Raw genomic sequence first — 20,739 nt, 5'->3', positions numbered from 1 at the left:
GTTTTCAACTGTCCGTGCGTGCGCCATTTTAATTAACATGCAAATCCAGTTGAAAATGCCAATTTATGCTTGACATAATATACAAAAAGCATAAAAAAAACACACACACACAGCGAGAGAGAGAGAGAAATACATATATATATATATATATATATATACATAAAAATGGCAAATGGAAGGCACATACTCTGGCAATATAAATGCAATTGCCATGACTGTGAAGGGAAGAGGACGAACGAGCGAACCAGCAAGGGGGAAATACAAGTGAGATTGAGAGAAAAAACAATGCGGGACATTATTATAAAATCAGTTCATTTAATTGGTTATTTAAAAATGAAAATGATCACAGAATTGACATGAAATAAAATCTATATATACACGTATGTAGATGTATTTAAGGATATACATATTTGTATAGTCTGCTTTCAGGCAGTTGAGCACAAGGTAATTGGGAAATCAAAAGTTAAACCACAGCAAACACCACTAGACAATGAAGTTTAGTTAAAGAGAATTTGGATATTTATTTATCGTGCTTCGATTATAATTATAAATACTTAATGAATGGAAATTAATGGAAAGATTTCCCAAAAAATAATAAATAATTGATTGTGTAATCTTCAAAAAAAAAAAAAGCAAGCCCTAAATGCAACCTTTAGGTGACTGATCAAAATGAAGACTCTTCGAAGTGTTTTCCTTGCCTCAATGCATTTTTTTTTTTTAACTCTTTCAACTATATCTAGCCACGACTGTAATGCAAATTTTTTTGCAGTCAACTATTTTTTTTCTTTCTCTTTTTTAACAAAAATAATTATATAATAATTACCCATTTTCAATGGCGAAATGCTCGTAAAATGTGAAATAAAATCAGTGTCTGTTCATACGCATGACGAGATTATTGTTTTACCTTCTACCATTTACCATTGTGATTATTATTATTATTATTATTGAATATACATACATATATATATATATTTGTATATATGTGTGTGTGTGTATAATTTATATTTTGTCATTTTTGTTTGTTTGATTTTTACAACAACGAAAGAGAAGGGAGAAGTGGGAGAGTGGGAGGGATAAGGAGTGAAATTCACACACAATCACAATCGGTTGTGCTGTCTTCTTACGCTAAAAAGGTAAATATGGTAAATTATATGCCACATAATAACAAATGATAATAACGATTGTATAAATAAGTTTTAATTTCGTTTTATAATCAGACACGAGATATATGTATGTATGTATGTATGAATGAATGAGGTATGAGCAAAAGAATTAAGAGTGAGAAGAAAATGCAATGCATAATAATCATTTTAATGAGACACAAACTCTGACAGCACAGGGGCCAGACAAAGAGATACGAGGACAATTTATCAACACAGAGAAGAAAATCACAAAAAGAAAGAGAGAGAGAGAGAGGGAGAGAGATAGAGGCGAGCTCAGCTCCTGTGCGAAAGTCAAGTCAATTTGGTAAAAATTGAAACACCTGCTTGATTTCACGCCTGATTTAACTTTGGCCATTGTCCGTCCATTTGGCTGACTGTCTGTCCATCTGTCTATCATGTCTGTTTGTCTGTCCGTGTGCTGCAAGCATGTGTTTGCAATTTAGCAAACAACGAGAGAGAGAGGGGCAAACTCGATAAGTTTGCCAGTCGCCTAGTCAAACACTTGACGCTGAGTTAAGCATGAACAGAAACTCCTTAGATTCTTGGCGCTTGATAAAGAACAACGGCACAAGAGCAACCAAAAACTAAAAGAAAAGCGAAGCGGAAAACAGAAAAACAAAAAACAAAAAAAAAAAAACCCAGTAAAACCCCCAAGCCAAACCAACCTGAAGAAAAAGAAGGGAACAAATTTCTTAGCCTTGTGGCAATTTGTCTTTTGTTTGATGTGAAATTTGTTGTTTGTCATGGATTCAAGTGAAAATTCAACTATAATTTCAGTCAGTTCTTGATTGCTGCTCTTGATCGACTACCATACGAAAACATATTGAATGGGTGGCACGGTGACGGTGGCGTGAATTCGATTCAAAATGCACAAAATATAGCAATTACCACAGAATGTAGAATGAATGGTTGGTAAATTGCAGTAAATAATTGCATATAATTGGATTTTTGTGCAAAATGCAAATACCAAAAATGACCTTTAGTTGAAAATTGTAATTAAAAATAGCTTCTGTAAATTATAAATTACAAAAAAAAAAAAAAGCTTCAAGCTATCTAATCTAACAATTAGAATGTGTGTGTTGGCCTCATTAGATGCCTTTCAGTTTATATTGATTGTAATATCTCAAACCTTTAATAGGCCCTTAAATCGTACAATTTGATAGTTGTTTGTCTGATGACGATATGTTAATGATAAAGTTTCGATTTTAAGTGCCACAATGAGCAATGTCTTTAATGTTATTGTCATAATAATATGCCCTCAAATGGTTGGGTTTGCTAGTGCCAATGCCATAAGCTAAAGATATGGTAATTAGTGAGACACACACACACTCAGAGAGAGAGAGAGAGAGAGAGAGGTGAGAGACAGACAGACAGACAGATAGCTGAAGCAGCAGACTGGCTCTAAGGCAGAATTTATGCATTTGTGGGCCTCCGCAGAACACATGCCAGTATGCTTTATTTTAAATGCTTTTAATTGTTGTGTCAACACACATGCACATACACACACTCAGTTACAGAGAGAAGTCCTGGCTGTGCTGCAGGCTGACTGGTTGGTTGGTTGGTTGGTTGGCTGCCTGTCAAACCGCAGCGCGCCTAAATGCATGCTTTAAAACTTGTTTGCCTGCAAAGCTAATGAGCTTTGCCATTACACCAACACCACCAGCAACAACAACAACAAGATTCTCTCGCTGCCTTCCTCCCCCCCTCTCCACTCCCCTCTTCACCACCAAGCCCGTTCGCACTTTGTTTGCGGTTGTGTCATTAACAGCAGGCGCCAAGAGCAAAAGTTATTAGCAACAACTCTCTAAACATAAGTAAGTGATATTTGTCCATAGGGTGTGCGAGGAGTGCTCAGGGGTGCGGTTTGTCCAAAAGGGGAAAGCACCAAGGATAGAGAGAGAGAGAGAGTTAAAACGATGGTTAGAGGCGGCTCATACATATAGAGTTACACATTGAGGCCAAATATTAACTCATTTCGGTTTTTGGAAAAACTTTTACCTAGCTTTAGGTGGGTCTTTGAGCTACATTTGTGTATGTTCTATGAATGTGTGTGTGTGTGTGTATTTGCGTGCGACAGTGTGTGTGAGTGTGCGGTTGTTTATTTGTGGTTTGGGAGAGTTTCAGTTTCTGGGCTCAATTTGTGGAAATTAATTAAATTAAAATTGATTGAATAACATTGAAAACAGGCAACTTTTCTCTTTCCTTTTTTTTCGATGTAAGAGAAGGGCAGGTTGATAGGCAGAATTGTAATAGATGGGTTAAGCAAATCAAACTAACTACACCTAATTAGGCAACTAGCCATTACACGATCCATAACATTCTGGTTCCCAGAAAAGTATGCTTTAGAAATGCAGAACTCTAAAGGACTCTCTCCATTTGGTAGCTTAAGTTTCTCGCAAACTCTGACACAATAAAATGGTTTCTTTTTTTCTTTCTCCACCACACATTTGGGATTAATTGTGCTATACGCAAAAGCTTTTGAAACCTCTCCACAAAAAAAAAAAAAAAAAAAACAATAACGTTCCATTAGTTCAAATTAGTTTGCATTGTCAACATGTTGGCAACATTTTCGCCCATTTATATTTCATAAACCATTTAAAAATGTTGCACAGATTTTACGCATTTTTTCGTATTGCATTTTCAGTTGTGTTGCACATTTTGCACTTGCAACAAATCATTTCTCCTGTTGTTTTTCCTCCATTAAATTAACTAAAATATGGGGGGGGAAATAAAAACGACTCCAATACAGAGCATAAAACAAGAAGTGCAAGAGGAAAAAAATCATAATTTTTTCCTCTGAGAAAAAGGACAACAGCAACAACAACAAAATTGCTGATACATAATTCACATGCCAAAACAGCACGAAATGTTTTGCATAGTGAGCAACACAACAAAAAACGAAGAAAAAAAATATATGTACACAGCCCCGAGTGGGGGCGTTGCAATCGGGGGCGGGGCAGCATCGTTGTCGCGCGCTGCCAGACGACAACAACAAAGTGGAAGCCATTAAATTTCATGCATGCAACTAGTAAGAAGAAAAAAAAGTTACGGCAACGGTAACGGTATCTGCTGCCACGCCCACGCGCTTGAAATGAGTTTACATTTTTGCCATGCAAAATGATGGAATGGATGGCAACGAAGCGGTAAGCATGGAGGGCACAAAACGTAGGAGACACGACTGCAATGTTGCACCTTAAAGAATGTGGGAAAGAAATGTTGCTGAGACAGCAGACGCTGTCAAGACTAACAAGAGAAAGGGAGAGAGACGAAGAGCTGCATGGGTGGGGTAAAGGCGGGAAAAACGTGGAAGAAGAATGTTTTTCATATTTATCCTAGCCCAAGGAGGAGAAGGAGGGGCCTATAACACAACAGAAGAAGCTAGCAAAAAGGGTTAAGATGCGTGTGCAAATTATTTAGCCAGAAAATGTCAGAATGCCATCTACCACTCTCATCTTGAATTATTGCATACCCCAAGGCGCTGCTAGATGCATAAGTATGTGTGTTTTCATACGTGTATGTGTGTGTGTATGAGCAAGTACATACTAAAACTGAGGGTGTCTGTGTCAGGTGTCAGTGCCCGCCCCGAAGTTATGAAAATACTTTGTAAACATTTCCTATTTCTATTAGCGAGCCCTAGTCTCCCCCTCTTCCACCCCCTCTCTCAACATTCGCTACCTTATTTGGCCCTTGTCCCTGCAATCCACAGTCATGGCCTTCAAAAATTGCAAGCGAAACGCCCTAAAAACTATGCAACAATGTTTTTTGTTAGACAGCATAACGAAAAACTTTACCCATAAGTGTTTCTTTCCCCGCTAACGGCTACTAGAAAAAAAAAGAAGAAACTCACACACACACTTACACTCAGTAAGTAGAAGGTTGAAAAGAGGTTCTTACTTTCCAGTATCTTTTACCTTATCGATGCCTTGGTTGAGCCCGCGGCTATGGGGCCATAAATTATATTTTTGAAGTTTCATACTAGAGACAACAGCAGCAGCGGCAGCAAGAACAACACGAGGAGTAAAACTTTCTGGCAGTTATTACCAAGTGTTTTGTAGCCTCCTTTACCCCGTCTTTTTCTGTCTCTCCCTTTCTCTCTCGCTCTCTCTCTCTCTCTGTTTCTCTATAGACTTTTAGCTTGCATATCAGTAAACATTTTTTGCCTTCTCTCTTACTCTTTTTGCTGCGTGTTGTTATTGCACACCTGAAAAGTATCCCAAAAAAAAAAAAAAGACAAAACTTTTAAGTCTAAGATCCTCTTCACTTCATTCTCTCTGCATCTCTCTTTCCCATGCGTTTCAATTTTGGTTTTTATTTTTTTTCAGTTTACATGTTTACCAAACTTTTCACTGTAGTTTGAGCAAAAAACTTTTCGAAGGTTGCTAGACCTTTAATTATTTTGTGATAAATGATGACATTCGAGTGTTAAAACAAGAACCTGCGTTAGCTAGCAACCAACAACAAACAATTATACATTAAACTAGCTAACTAACTGATCGAAGAGTAGTAAATGACTAAACAACTACTAAAAATATCTCTTAATAGTTCAGATTGTCTTTTTGTGTACCCATGGCTGCCATTATGTATTTTAAGCTTGAGTAAATCACAATATAAATGATATTTCGTGTAAAATTTGTTGCTTAGTCAGAGTGAAGGAAACTTCATTAGCACCTGCCAACAGCTAGACAAAGGAGACGGTCGACCTCTTCAAACTGACTCACTCGGTTTCTCACTTTCTCTCTCTCCTCTTTTTCACCATAAACACGAAAATATTAGTACACACAACAGCTGACAATGACAATGGCCCAAGATTATGCCCCTCTTACCACCGCCCCATATCGTTGGTCCTGAGTCCTTACTCCAGTCCGCATTTGCCATCTACTTAAAAGTGGTTTAAACAACTGAAGAGAACATGCTACGAACCCAAGAGGCAACAAAGTGTCCACCTTGGACATTGTCGTTGTCAATGATTGATGATGGCATGTGACACTAATGGTGATTGTTGCTATTTTATCACACACACACACACACACATAGAGCAGCAATAGAAGGCGGTGGGATAGAAGAGAAAGAGGCTACTACTAGTAAGAAGAGTTGAAGCAGCAAAAAGGGCGGTCACCTGCAAACAAATTTTGTGCTGGTTCTTTCTTTTTTGCCTTGCCCCTTTGAGTTTTTTTTTTTTTTATTTTATTAATTTTCATCTCTTTTATTGCCTGTGTTTACTTTGGTTTAATTTTACATTTTAATAGGGTTTTATGTGGGCGCGATGGACGCCTAAAACTATGCAACATGATTTATGATTTGAGCCATGACATAACCCTGAAAACAATTACTCAAATTTCATATTATTTAGCGAGTGTTTTGCAGCTAGATTAAATATGTATAAACCGAGTAAAGTAGGTGCTAGGCATTTTGATTAATGTTTAGGCTTAGGCAAAAGGTTTTGCCCTCTGCAGCAGCAGCAAAAGTAGCAACAGCTGTGCAATGAAGTCGACTAGAAACAGAAATTCAATTCAGATAGAAACGTCTTGGCCAATATCCATTTGGCATTTCAAGACAATAAACTGGGCTTTAGGTTTAGATCTATCAGAAACTCTTTTCATTTAGTTAAATCACCAAGATTTACTTTTCTTTTGATTGAAAGTATTCAATTAAAAAGAAAATGACTAGCTTCCTAGTTTTTTTTTTCCACAAAATAAACGAAAAACATTGTTAAATAATTGTTTGATTCTCTTGTTTAAAAATCCACTCCCGAGTAAATATAGGAAAACAAAATGCTATTAATGTAATTTGGTATTTTATTTATGCATTTTCATTAACACAAACACAAATAATGATATGAAAATTTTCTGCATAAAATTGATGAGCTGCAAATGCATTTTCCCTACAATCAAACACAACTCACATTTTTCTCCCTCTCTCTCTTTCTCTGTCTCTCTTATACCACATTCGCCACAAATTGGAAACGGCGACAATAACAACAACAACTCAATCTGCATATAAATAATAGTAATAATAATTTTACTGATTTTCTGATTGTTTTTTGATCACTTGGAATATATATTTTTGGACAATATTTCTTGACCAAACTGGTTGGCTCATATGTATATGTATATACAAATAAACAGGCAGGCAAACACACATACATACATATATGTGTATGTGTATATATGTAAGTAGATAGAAAGGTATGTTTGTCTACGTTTGCTTGCGGCCAAAATGCATTTTAATTAAAAATCAAAAATAATTAGCTATTTGTTTAATTACATGAAAATCATTTGCGCCTGCTTGCCTGACTGCCTGCCTGGTCGAAAAACCATTAATATTTATTTATTTGAATATGTATATATATATATATATATATATATATATTTATGTATATCTGGGCAGTGTCTATCTGTCTGAATGTTTTCACCGTTGCCCCCGCTCAGACAACGTCCTTGTTGTCCTGTATGTTGTTGTTGTCGTCGTCGTCGTTGTGTCTGTCCGTTTGTCGGTGGCATTATTTATTTACATTTCAAACATGTGTCAACATGGCCGTTGGCTAAAAACATGCACAAAAATATACAATTATACAAAATATCGTATAAATAAGAGGCCACAGATATAGCAGCAGTATATTGAAACTGGCATAATCATGTATATATATATATAGAGACAGAGAGAGATAGGGGGCAGAGAGGTATATAGAGGGAGGATAGATACGATAATATAGGTATATACTAGCCAATGAATTATATTCGCGTCCAGGCCATAAATGCATATTTAATTGCAAAATTAATTAACATGAAGTATAACTAAAAAAAAGACGTAAAAAAAAACAACCACAACAATAACAACAAGAAAATATCCAAAAGCAACAACAACAACAAAAAAGTGGCCATTTTTAATGCCAGGTGCAGCAAGGCGTTAAGATATTTAAGACAAATAGTTGGATTCTCGATAGGCCGCAAATTTTAATGCCATTAACTATTTTACGAGAGCATCCACACTTGTGAGAGATTATCTATTTACTCTGCTCTAAACAGGACTCTCTGATGTCTCTGATGTCCTTTCAATTTAAATGCTTTCGCTTGTTAATTTAAATGTTTAACAATTTTATTGAGCAACTTCAACCGTTCCTCAGACCATCAACCTGTGGCAAAAACATATTTGAATATCAACCCTTAAGTTCTATTTTCTTCCGTCCTTTTTCACTTCGTTTTTTTTTGTTCTTCTCTTTTTTTTTATGGCCCCTTCATATGTATGATTTATGGCTCTAACGCGTCGTCAGGCTTTTTACTTTAAATGCCACACGGTGTTCAGCAGTTTCCTTCCTGGGCATGCAGCAGCAAGGTAGCGCAGAAAAAAAAAAAAAACAAACGAAAACAAAACAAAACAAAAAATGTTTCAAATTGCCAGCTCAAAATTTTTTGAAAGGCGGCGACATTTTTGGCAAATTTATGTATTTGTCACATACCAAAAGCAAAAACTGAAAGACTCAGCAGCGAGTTTAGGAGGTCAGAGATAGAGAGAAAGAGAGACAGAGAAAGGCGGGGAAAGGGAGGTGTGGTCTATTGTCGACACAACAGCAAACTTTTTGCCGCAACATTGTTTTTGCTATTATTGTTGCTGTTGTTGATGTTGATGTTGCTTTGGTTGCGCCACTGTCGCTCTCCTGCATATGATTTATTGCATGGGAAATGCATGTGCCCAGGACAACAAGGACAAGAAGGAGCAGCAGCAGCTCTGCCTGCTGCCTGCCACATTCAGGGCATTTTGTTGCAACAAAACGCAAATTTGTCTATTTCGTCAAAATGGGCGACAGAGTCCTCTCCGAGCATCGTCTGTTGTTGACATTAGACTCACTATTCTCTCCCCAAAAACAGAAAAAAAAAGAAAACCCAAAACAGAAAGAAAAAACTACTATATACATATACATACATACATACAGTCAGTCAGTCAGGCAAGCAGGCAGGCAAGCAGGCAGGCGAATGTCCTGTCTGTGTCCTTGCTACAAAACCAAAGACAAATCACATGCTTTTACACAAGGCAAATTGTAGTTGTCTGTTATTGTTGCTGCTGCTGCGCCATAAATTATGCTATGAATTCTTCTTTTACTGCAGCTCTCTGTACTTTCTGCTCATGTGCAACATTTGCATAGTTTTTGTTTTTCCTTTTTTTGGTCGGTTAAAGTATGACCACGCCCACAAGGTCATGACGCCTTCAAGGGCAACAAAAAACACACGAAAAGAATGAGCCTCAGCTAAATAAACTTAATTTTTAATTTAAAAGAAAAAGGCGAAGGCACAGTAAAAGCAAGCAACAACCAAAATAAAAAAAAAAACGAAGGAAGAAAGAAAGGGTAAACCCCCTAAGGGCCAACGCAACAGAAAAAAGGGTGCAAAGAATAACAAAAGCAACAACAGCAACAAATATCTGTATATATATTTTATATTATAAGCAAACATACACACACACACACACAGACACACACATATAAATATTTATTGTGAGTGAAAGATATGCCAACATCCTCCGTCCATCACCTTCCCCTCTCTCTGGACTCTCTCTCTTTTTCGATGGCAATTTTTGCTTTTGCTTTTTAGTTCCGTTTTACGTTCGTTCCATGTTGTTTTATGTGTTCTGTTTGTTTGTTTGTTTGCTTGCTTATTTGTTTGTTTGTGCCTTAGTGCGCAAAAAGTAAATTATTTATCTACGAGCTAAGGAAATTGGTAGGAAGAAAGGGGAACGCGAATGAAATTGGTTAGAGAGACACACACATACAGAGAGAGAAAGAGAGAGTACCAAAGATGGTTAGAGGGGACTCACTTATAAATGTTAAGACAAACACAAGACAAGCAACGCTCCTACAAAACTTCACATCCTTGGCTCTCCCACACACACACATACATACATACAAAGCGGTGGCAACGGCGGCGGCTTTCAATTAGAACAAGCGAAACGCGCAAAATTAAAAACACGCAGTGCAAGATAAACAACCAAAAAATAAGAAGAAGAAGGAGAAAAAAAACGGAAAAGAAAAACCCATAGAAGATGGGAAAGAGAAATAGGGAGAACGAAACAAGGAGCAGGGAAAATCGTGGCATAGCAACAGAGATGATAATGCCGCCGCCCGCCTCAAGTTTCCCATCTCTAACCACTTGCAGATTTTCACTGCTCTCAGTCTCAGGCCAGGCCTTAAATGAAAAACTCAAATAGAAAGTTTCGCCAAGGAAAGGGTTTTCTTCTCCTATGGCCATGGCTATGGCTTTCCGTTCGTTTGCTGCTTGCGAAATTTCCTAGAAAATATTTAGCTTATGGAATATTACAATTAAAATAGAAAGAAAACAGATACCAAGGGACTTAAGCGACTTGTGGACATACTCTCACTAACAATTCTTGCAACTCGAGGAATTGCGACACATATTCAAAACACTCTCTGACCGTGTTAGAGTATCATTTTGTTTGCATTTAAATTTCAAATTAAATTTTGCCAACCAGAAATTCTTAATTATCCATATGTTGTGTGTTAAATTTTCAAATTTGGTGTTTTAAACGATTGACTGATTCCATATCGCGTCTCAAGGGTGAGATTATGTCTTAATCAAAAACCTAATTGGTTTAATTGAATAAATGTACTCTGCACTGTGTTTGCCAAGTCAGAGACCAACATCAAAGTGACGTATAGTGGCCAAATTTATAGCAGTTTGCTTTAATTTGCAGGATAAACTCTTTTTCGCTTCTTATCAGACAAATATCATTTGTCATGTTTGAAGTTTTCCCTTTTGCCAATCTTCAATTAACTCTTTTTTGTTTTTGTTAACTTGCTTCTCTCTGCTTCTGTGTGTATTCAATTGTCGTTTCAAGATCCAGTGGAACGGTTGAGAGATGAAAGGATGAGGGAAAAGAAATGCTAGCTAATTGTCTTACAATTGCTTGGAACTTGCAACATCCAATGACTAGCGAAGCGGTTTAAGTGTGTTGCAATTACAACAGATGCAGATACCGAAATGCGAAAGGAGATCCTTCTTGCAACGCTTTGCTTCAGCGGAGCTAAACTCTCGACCCCAAAAGGCAATGCTGTGATATGGCCAAATTTCGTTTTCTTTTTTCATTTTGTCTCGACAATTGCAACTACAAGTTGTGGGTGATGGAAGAAACGAGGGATGGAAGGAAATGAAGGGGTCTAGATTGGAGAATGGCTGGAGGTCTAAGATAAATACACTTGGGTTTTCTTTCGCTTTCAAAATTGTAGCTAGCTAATGAAAAAATAAGGCAAAAAAAAAAAAAAAAACACGGAATGAAAAAGATATATATATGTATATATACATATAACATATATATATTATACATATATACATCTGAAGCCTCTTTCCACTTCCTTTTTGCCCTTTTTCAATTTTCGTTTTCGCAGCTAAACTGTGAAACAATTTTTAATTAACACTTTTAAGTTGAGGAAGAAAAAAAAATATATATAGAGATAAAGAGAAGAAAGCAGAAACAACAAGAGAAAGAGAGAGAGAGAGAGAGGGAGAAAGAACACTCATTGTGTGTCTCAAGTTTTTTTCGGGGTTTGCTTGAGTTTGCTGGTTTTTCTCTTTACTTTAGCGTTGTATTTTTTAATTAATTTGGCATTTATTGGAAAAGGGTTCGCTTCTAGCGCCATGCCGAAGAGCCGCGCGCACACACACACACACACACACAAAACATTTCATTAATCTAATGCACTGGTGACACACCTGAGGGTTCAACTTTTGACTTTTGTGGATATAGCTAGCTAGAGACCGAGTGAGCGAGAGAGAGTGGGAGAGAGGGAGGAAGTCAGTAGGAGAAGGAGGAGAGACAAGGCAAAAGCAACAACAAACCACTTAACCACTTGGTGGCCATTTATCTTGCCTTCATTTTAATGCAATATTCATAAAATGCAATTAGTCAGGCAGGTTGCATACTTTAGGGCTGAGGCTGCATTTATTTACTGCATGGACCCGCTGCTGCTGTTGCTGTTGCTGTTGCTGACTCTGACTTTAATTACCAACTTAAAAGGCAAAAAGAAGCAAAAAAAAACAAAAAACACAAAAAGCAGAAATAATAAAAACCGAAAGCAAAGGCGAATACCAGCAAAGACGGCTGAAGGCAAAGTGCCACCAGGCAACATTTACAATTCTTTTAATTAAATTCCGCCAACAGCACGAAAGTAGACTACGTTACTGCACGTCTCACTCTCCACTCTCCGTCTCTAACCCTATAGGTGTGTGCGTGTGTGTGTGTGTGTGTGGGTAATTTGAAATTCCAACTTAATTTCAAAGGTGAACCCTGTGGGTTAGTGTAAGTACAGAGCAGAGATGTTCCCAACACGTTAAAGCTTTTCAAAAACCATAACCAAAAAGCAACAAAAGAAATGCTAAACGTTTACCAGCGAAAGTGCAAGCGTTAATTAATTGTTATTTATTTGTTTTGCATACTTTTTTTCTGCTTTTGTTTTTCTTTTGTTGTTTGTCTTCCTTTTTTCTGGTTTCGAGTGCAGAAAGATTTGCGCTCATTGTGTTCCTAGAATTTACCCTAGTCCTTTTTATGCCTTGCAGCTGGTTACCTGAAAACTGGGTTCTTAAAGCATACTTTAAGGCTGGCACATTTTGTAAGAGTTAATTTAATCGTTATTAAATTCTCGGTTGTGAAATTTTTACTTTGAAAAAGAAAGTTTAAATAAATGCAGTCGAATTTTAAGCTGAATTCACTCTTAAATACATAGTTAATAAACATCATGAATCATTTTCATTTTGCAGATCGCTCCAGGAATACCACAAGTTGAAGTGTGGGTAAGTAATTTAACATTTTATTTCTGTGCATATTCATATAAATGATAGCATACTTTTTGAGGATTGGCATTGGCATGCTGAAAGTTTAACTCGCACGCTTTAATGCTTTAGAATCTTGTCCTCTGCAAGTGATTTTCTTACAATTCGTTGCATATTTCTCATTCTCTTTTTCTTCATTTTGGTTGATTTTTTTGTTGTTGTTGTTGTGTGTGTGTGTTTCTTTTTCTTGTTTTTGTTTTGGATTCGTTTGTTCGTTCGTTCGTTCTACCTGGCTCTTATTTGCCTGTGTCACTCCAACTAATAGCATTCTCTTTTCCTGTGTTGTCTGTCTGTTTTTGTAGTTGTTTTTCGGCTGGGCAACTACTTGAGTTGCATTTGTAATTGCACTTCACTTCAGTTCACTACTCGCCCTAAAAACAATTGGTTGCTGTTGCTGCTGCTGCTACACAAAACACAGCAGCGAACAGTGAGACAAATTGATGGGAGGGGAGTGGCGCCTAGAGACCCAAAAACAAAAAAAAAAAACATTCGCGAGAGTAAGAGAGAACGCGCAAGCAACTGCAACTGATGTCTGCAATTAATTATCGAAAGTGGGCGCGGTCGTCAAGTGGGCAAAAGGACTCGACTCCGACTCAACTCGACTCGACTACCATGCCGGGGTAATCAATGTAAAGAGCGGATATATATTTTGTTTGGAAGTGCAGACACCAAGCCATGTCGAGGCAAAGGCAAAGGCAAGGGCAAGACGCACAGATGGGACAGTCAGTGGGTGGGTTGTTTCTAGGTGCTTCGGTTTTTGTTGCAGGTGTAAATAATTGAAAGATAGTTGCTTCTGTAATTAAATACAAAAGCGTGCGACGGCAGCGGAGGCAACTGTACTTGCTTAAGCATGATTTTCTTCATTAGACAAAATGGACTTACGTCTTTACGCGGCAAATGCCAGAGTGAGACAAGTGAGCGGAAACTTACCTGCAATGAGAAGAAAGAAGAAACAAGTAAATAAGTGAAATGTTTTAATTAAATATTTTTTTCTGTTTTTTGCTTTTCGCACATACATACATACATACATACATATATAGAAATATTGTAGATAAAAGTGTGTCGGTTTATATGCGGGAAAGAAATTGAAATTCTCGCCATATTATGACTTCAATTAATCATCATAACAAACAATAAAAACAAAAAGAATATACACATACATTGTACATACATATGTATTTGTACAAATGTGTGTGCATGTGTGTGTGTTTGTGCCTGTGTGTGTGTATGTGTGTATAGAGGTTTAACGGCATGCCTAGCGTCGTATCGTGTGTCATGAATGCAAACACCATGCCTAGGGTTGGCGGAAGGAACAAGTGGCAGAGGCAAACAATCAAACAGAGCCTGTGGCAAAGCAATAAAAATGAAGCAAAAAGCGTGCAGGCGGATAGGAAAACAAATTAAAACATTCCTACACACACACACACCTATAGAGAGAGAGGAGCACGCAAAGAAAGAAAAGAAATGTAAAGAAAAGAAAAGTAAAGGAAGGAAGAAAACAGCGACCAACTCCCTCTGTCCCTCTCTCAATGAGAACGGGAAGTTGTAGGCATTCAAAAAGAATGCAAACCGTAAAACAAAAGACCAAGTCGGAATACCCCAATGTTCTCCTTCCTGCACGTCGCTGCCGTGTGCTGCCGCCGCACTGAATTGAGTCACTTCGCTAGGCTCGTTGAACAAAATCAAAAGGACATTCATTTCATGGAGTTGCTACTGCTTCTGCCCAAGTTCTCTCTGGGCCGCAACAGTTGCAAATAAATTTTTGTGCCATTTGTTTGCCTTTCCTCTGACATCGCCTTCGAGCCCCCTCGGAGCCTCCTCCGCCCACCGTCCATGGCTGCAAATATGAAAGGAGCGTGTGCACAGATACAAGTGAGCACAAAAAACACTGTTGCATACCGTTTCGCTGCTCATTTTATGGCTGGCTGGCCCCGGTCTGGACTCCTGGGTTGCATTGTTTGAATGTCCTGCCGCCTGCCCCGTGCCTCTTCGCCCAACCCTTTTCGCCCGCAAAAAACAAAAAGTTAAAAAAAAACTCAGTCCAGAAAACTGAAAGAAAAGCCCCAAGCCTGATTCGACTGCAAGTTGTACAAATATTTGTTTAAAAACTTTACGTTGAAATGCATTTGCGGTTGAGTGCCGAAAAAATTACAACAAAAAAAAAAAAATTAAATATATATATATATAAAAGGCAAGAGCCAAAAGCAAAGTCAATGCGGGTAAATTGCTTTTGAGTGTTGCTCTAGACAGTTGGTAAAACCAGTTGGCAAATAAGACGAAATTATGTTGCCTACTTTTCAGCTGAAAACAAAAAAATTTTTTTCTCTCTTTTTCACTTTGCTCTCTGCCGACTCCCGACCTCCTTAAAAAAAAGGGAGCAAAGTAATGTGTGTTCCATTAAAGGGTAAGAAGGGTTATTGGATCTGGTTTTTAAAAACTAACCAAAGACCTCTTAAGAGTGCCTGATTGAAAAAAAAGATTTCTTAAACAATTCCCATCAAAAATTGTGTCTAAATGTCAAATAAAATGCAAACATTGCCTAAATATTTTGCTCGAGACCCAGAACCAGGACCAGGACTGTAGTTGTTGTAACTAATCCTCCAGCAACCCAGCCGTGCATAATAAACTGGGCTTTACATCGTTAAGCTGTCACTCAAGATGATGACGACGACGACGACGATGTTAACGATGATGATGATCATTATGAAGTCCGAGGAGAACAATTTCTCTGCTAGTCTCAGGCAACGGGCAGACGATAGACAGTACCAATATTTGCACGAAATTTAATGTATCAATTAAAAATTATGAAGTTTACTAATATGTAAGAGCACGTACCATAAGAGAAGACCCTCCTCATCTATATCTCTTACTCTCTCTCTCTCTCTTTCTCCCTCTTTGTCTCTGTATCTCTATCTCTTGGCATTAGTTGTGTGCCCCACTTGGTATGCTGGGGTTTCAGTGTTATAATTTTTGTTGTTGGGTTTTACTTTTTTTTTTCTATTTTTCTTTTAGTAAAATGGCAAAGCCTGCTCCTCTTCTATGGGCACTGTGTGCGTATGTGTGTCTCTGTGTGTGTGTGTGTGTTTACCAAAGGATATTGCTGTGCATATTGAAAAGCAACGTTGTCGTTGTCGTTGGTCGAGCTTAACGTTTGCCTTGGTCAAGGCATACTTTTGTGCTGTAAGCAATTATGCTTCCCCTTCTCAGCGAGTGTGTGTATGTGTGTGTGGAATTATCGTCAGTGGCAGGACTTGCATCTTAATGGAAATGGATTCAACGGCAATTAACATAAGCAAATATATACAACGTTGGCTCGGTTTGGCCTGGCCAAGTCGTAGTCGTTCAAAGATATAGATATAGAGAGAGAGAGAGGGAGAGGGAATTGTAGTCCTGGCCGTACGTGCTAGGCGTTTTGCGGTTCACAGGGTGCATACACACACACATACGTGGTCGGTAGATTGTAATGGCCTTATCATAAGGTGGGCGTCTCGTGTGTAGCTTTTGTGGTTCGCTTCAACCAAGCCCACCTTTTTTGCTCTCTTGAAGAAAAATGGCTCTTTTAATTTAAATGCAAACACGTTTGACTCTGGCCTCTGTTTCATGTGTGTCTGTGTGTGTGCGTCTGTATGTGTGTGGGGGGGATTTATGTGATAATCGTTTAAGTGAAAATTTAATTGCATACTTTATGGATGGGTTTTTAAAAGATTGCCTGGGCTTAGGCTTTCTACATCTCAACAAACTGTGTGTGTGTGTGTCGAACATAAAGCAAAATTTATGTAATTTTTAAGTAAGCCTCGGCCTAGGCTTAATTGTAATGACAGTGCGCCTAAAAGTGTGCCATAAATTTAACAGCAAATGGCCTTCTAGACCAAAAAGACTTACGATATGCAGATGATGAGAGCATTGAGAATGAGAAAACAATGCCAGATAGAGAGACACCACCCACTCGATTTAGATACAAAAACGTTCTTAAGTGGTGCTTGCACACACACACACACACACACACACACACACACATTTACAATTCGATAATCCCAGGTTTGTGTTGTACGTGGTATATATACATATATACATACATATATGGCTCTATCATAATTATGCATTACAGGAATTATGTGCAAATAGTCCCGCAGGCAACCCGCCCCCCCTTCCACTGACCTCCTCCCCCTTTCGTGCCACCAACAATCTCCATTATAAATATGTATTATTAATATTTACTTAGGTCACCAACCGAAAAAAAAATTACACCGAAACGAGAAAAAAGATGAAAGCTTAGTTTGTAATACATATTGCTTTAATAATGTGCCAACAAGGGTCCAAGTCCCACATTGTGTGGGTCTCCCTCTCTCATTCACTCCTTGGTGTTTGTTTTAATGTAGCCCGATCCCTAACGTTACTCCCCCTCATCACCTCCCCTCTGTCAGTTGCCCTGCTTTTTGCCGTTTGTAATTGCTTGACCAAAGGATTTTTTAATTAAAAACGTTGTATGTTCTTCTTGCTAAATAATTTTCGCTCTGAAATAATGAAATTTTTTATTATTAACAAAAAAAAAAAAAGTGGCGCTCGGCTTACATATTTACTTAGGAGCGGGGCAGGTCAGAAACAGAGAAGGGCGGCGCGGTGCGGGGTCAGTTGCTAATGCTGAGAACATTATTTTATATTGTTAGCCATATAGCAAATAGTTGGAATGGGCAAAAAAAAAAAAAAACAAGAAAATTGCCATGTCTGAAGTAATTTCTTAATAAGCCAAAGATTATGTAGGTACCAAATAATGATAATTTAAAAAAATAATGTGACTTAAATTGCGGTAAATTTGGTTTATTTTCTGTCAAAGCAAAGTTGTTCTGTCCATATAAAAGTCGTTACCTTTAATTTATATAAATAATACGGAAAACCAAACTGTACTTTAGTATCTAAACACATTTTTGACTTTGTGCCCAAAGACACAGCAACAACAATGAAAAACTAAGAAGTGGAAAGAGGGAAAAAGATGGGGAAAAAGAACAAATTTGAAGTTTTCTAAAAACCAAAAACTATCAACTGTAATCAAGTTGGCTAGCCTGGAAACTACAACTAACAGCAACGGCAACACAAAAAGCAAAAGCAAAAAGCTGCTAAAAAGCATTAAGGCGACGCCTCGAACGCCTTCAGGCAGCGGGCAACAACAAGAACAACAAAACAGGCAAACTATATAGACGGAAGTCGGCAGACATTAGTGCCAAAAGTGCGTCACAAACAATATTTCCGTATCAAGCCGTAGACACTTTTTTAAGAGATTAAATTTTGCCGGTCCTGGGTACTCACCCAATCTTTCTCTCTTACTCCTCCCAGTGAGACCCTCCTTACTGTTCCTTCATCTATTCATTTCTCCCCGTACTCATCCCTTCTGTACGTTCGTTTGACTGTCTGTCTGTCTGCCTGCCTGTCTGTATGTCTGAGCTTAGCTCAGTACCCCAAAAACTGTAACGAAACACATGAGGAGGAAAGTTTTGTGCCAAACAACACAATGCCAATGGACAATGGAGGGAAACGGAAGCGGAATGGCATGGCAGATTTAGAGCGAGAAACTAGAGGTAGAGAGGTTGCGGAAGTAGCAAGAGTGGAAGCGGGAGCGGCAACATAGGAGATGGAGACAAGAGTAGAACGTGCAACTAAAATAGCCGGCAGCATTTTTGCGTTCTGCGTTGTTTAAACATGCTCAAAGTTCAGGGTTTTGAACTTTTATCAAACATACGTACCAAAAATTTTACTCCCTACAAAATCTAGTACCACTCCCCATACACTCTCTCTCTCACTCGCTCTCTCTCTATGTTTGTGTGTGTGTTTTTTCCTTTTTCTCTACTGTGTTGTTCGCTTCACCAAGCCGAGAAAACTATCGAGAGTGCCCTGGGGGCCGGTTTCTTGTTATTTCAGCTACGGCTCGCTTCCTTTTTTGCCAAAAACAGATAGAACAGAGACTTACAGAGAAAAGGACATTAAGGAAATTACCAAAAATTAGTAAATAGCATATAAATTACGCAGCAGCAGCGGCAGCAGAAGCAGCGACAGCGACAGCAACAGAGACAGAGACATCAGAACTTTGAAAAGGAGTAATAGGAGATGCTTGGGGTATATTAAAATTTCACTTCACTTATAAATATTTCATGAGCATGGCAACTCGCGAGTTGCCTGACAGCTGTCAAAACTTGACGCTTGCTCAACCAAAAAAAAAGAAATACAACAACAATAATAAAATATAACAGCAAAAACTCCCATCTCTTTTTCCAAAAAAGAAGAATTTTTAATTCATTTCGTATTTTTTAACTTGATATTGCATACATTTGGGAGCTTTCAATTTTCATTACTTAGGCAACTTTCTTGTGTCAGAGTCTTAGATAGATTGATTTGGCCTTAGCCTTAAAGTATGCAACAAATGAGACCAAAACAAAAATATCCACAATCGAAATCTTTTAATCCCAATGAACTGTCCGGCATGTCTCTGCAGGAGGACAAAGACAAAAACAACAAACAAAAAAAAAAAAAAAAAACGTTCTACAAAGCAATGTAGAAACGTTGCAGGCATTTACTTAATCGACAAGGGATTAAAGGCTAGCAGCTAGCAGCTATAGAGGGGAGGAGAAGGGAAGCCTGGACAGTCGTCCACGTTCACGTAGCATTCGCCTTGTAAATGTTTTCATTTTGTGTCTCGGGCCCACTTTAAATTGAGAATTATTGTCGCAAACATACAACAGCAACAGCAACAACAACAACAACAATAACAACTGTCTGATCCTCCAAAACCAACTCATACCAAGAGGCGAACCAAACGAAACGAAACCAAACCCGACGCCTTGATAAGGATATATTGTGTCTCACGCAGTTTGGACAGCTTTAATCTCGCCATGGACTACGATAGACCAGTGAGAGCTACGTACGTGCTTAATTTTGTTTGCACTTTTAAGCCAGCTAGCCCCCGTCTCCCATCGCCCACCTACCGCACGCTGGCATCAGAAACAAACGCCTGCAGTTAGGCTACAAAAATCACGCAGCAAACGCAAGTGGATGGATGAGAAGGAGAGAGAGAGAGAGAGAGAAGGAGAGACAGAGAGGGTGAAGAAGAGGCTGTAGTGGGTGGGTGGGTAGTCGTAGTAGTAGGATATGGGGCAGCCGCATGCGCTTGGCCAAGGATTAGCGCTGATTGAAATTGCAAATGAAAATTTATTTTTACTGCGCCTCGGTCGAGAGACCCCAATGTTAGTTTAGCTTAGCCTCTTTCCGGACACTGAGACACCGAACAGACCAACAGACGAACCGACCAACCGACCCAACGCGTTTTCGTCCGGGGTCACAGCAGTTGTATTAAAATTTAATTGAGTTACTGACATTTTATTTTTGTATAATTAAATTAAGCCCCAGCTTAGCGTTTGATTTTAATTTGTGCGACATTCTCTGTCTGCATTAATGTGTCACAACAAATGCATTCGCTGTTCGCTCTTCGTTCGCCCGTTCATGGAATGGGTCCCTTCCATTCTCCTTCCTCTCGCCACAGTCTACCCATTATTTTGCCATAAATTTGTTTTATATAAATATTAATGCGGCGGCCTGCGGGATTAGTTGCAAAAATTATGTTGAATTTTTTTTTCTTTTATTTTTTGTGTGTTTCCGTTTTTGCTGTTGTATGTTTGTATGTATGTTGGTTTTAAAGCCTAGACACAGGCGTTGACGCATAATTTATTGGCTGGCCACTTGCTGGCCGGCTCACT

The 20,739-nt window shown here is 38.4% G+C and overlaps 1 protein-coding gene and 1 long non-coding RNA gene across 4 annotated transcripts in view; one reads left to right on the top strand and one right to left on the bottom strand.

Annotated features, from left to right (window-relative positions):
• The window catches only part of bru3 (bruno 3), a 394,704-nt gene that overhangs the window by 22,669 nt on the left and 351,296 nt on the right, over positions 1-20,739 (bottom strand).
• Positions 1-20,739, top strand: part of LOC137578745 (uncharacterized) — a 317,816-nt gene that overhangs the window by 9,452 nt on the left and 287,625 nt on the right. For all 3 annotated transcript variants that reach the window (XR_011032761.1, XR_011032762.1, XR_011032763.1), the window contains exon 2: positions 12,926-12,958. This is a non-coding gene — a long non-coding RNA (uncharacterized lncRNA). The remainder of the gene's footprint in view (positions 1-12,925; positions 12,959-20,739) is intronic.

This window comes from Drosophila tropicalis, unplaced genomic scaffold, assembly GCF_018151085.1.
Source record: "Drosophila tropicalis isolate 14030-0801.00 unplaced genomic scaffold, ASM1815108v1 contig_694, whole genome shotgun sequence".
In the NCBI taxonomy this organism is placed as follows: Eukaryota; Metazoa; Arthropoda; class Insecta; order Diptera; family Drosophilidae; genus Drosophila; species Drosophila tropicalis.
The sequence above is the reverse complement of the archived record's forward strand: the minus strand, read 5'-3'. Positions and strand labels throughout refer to the sequence as shown.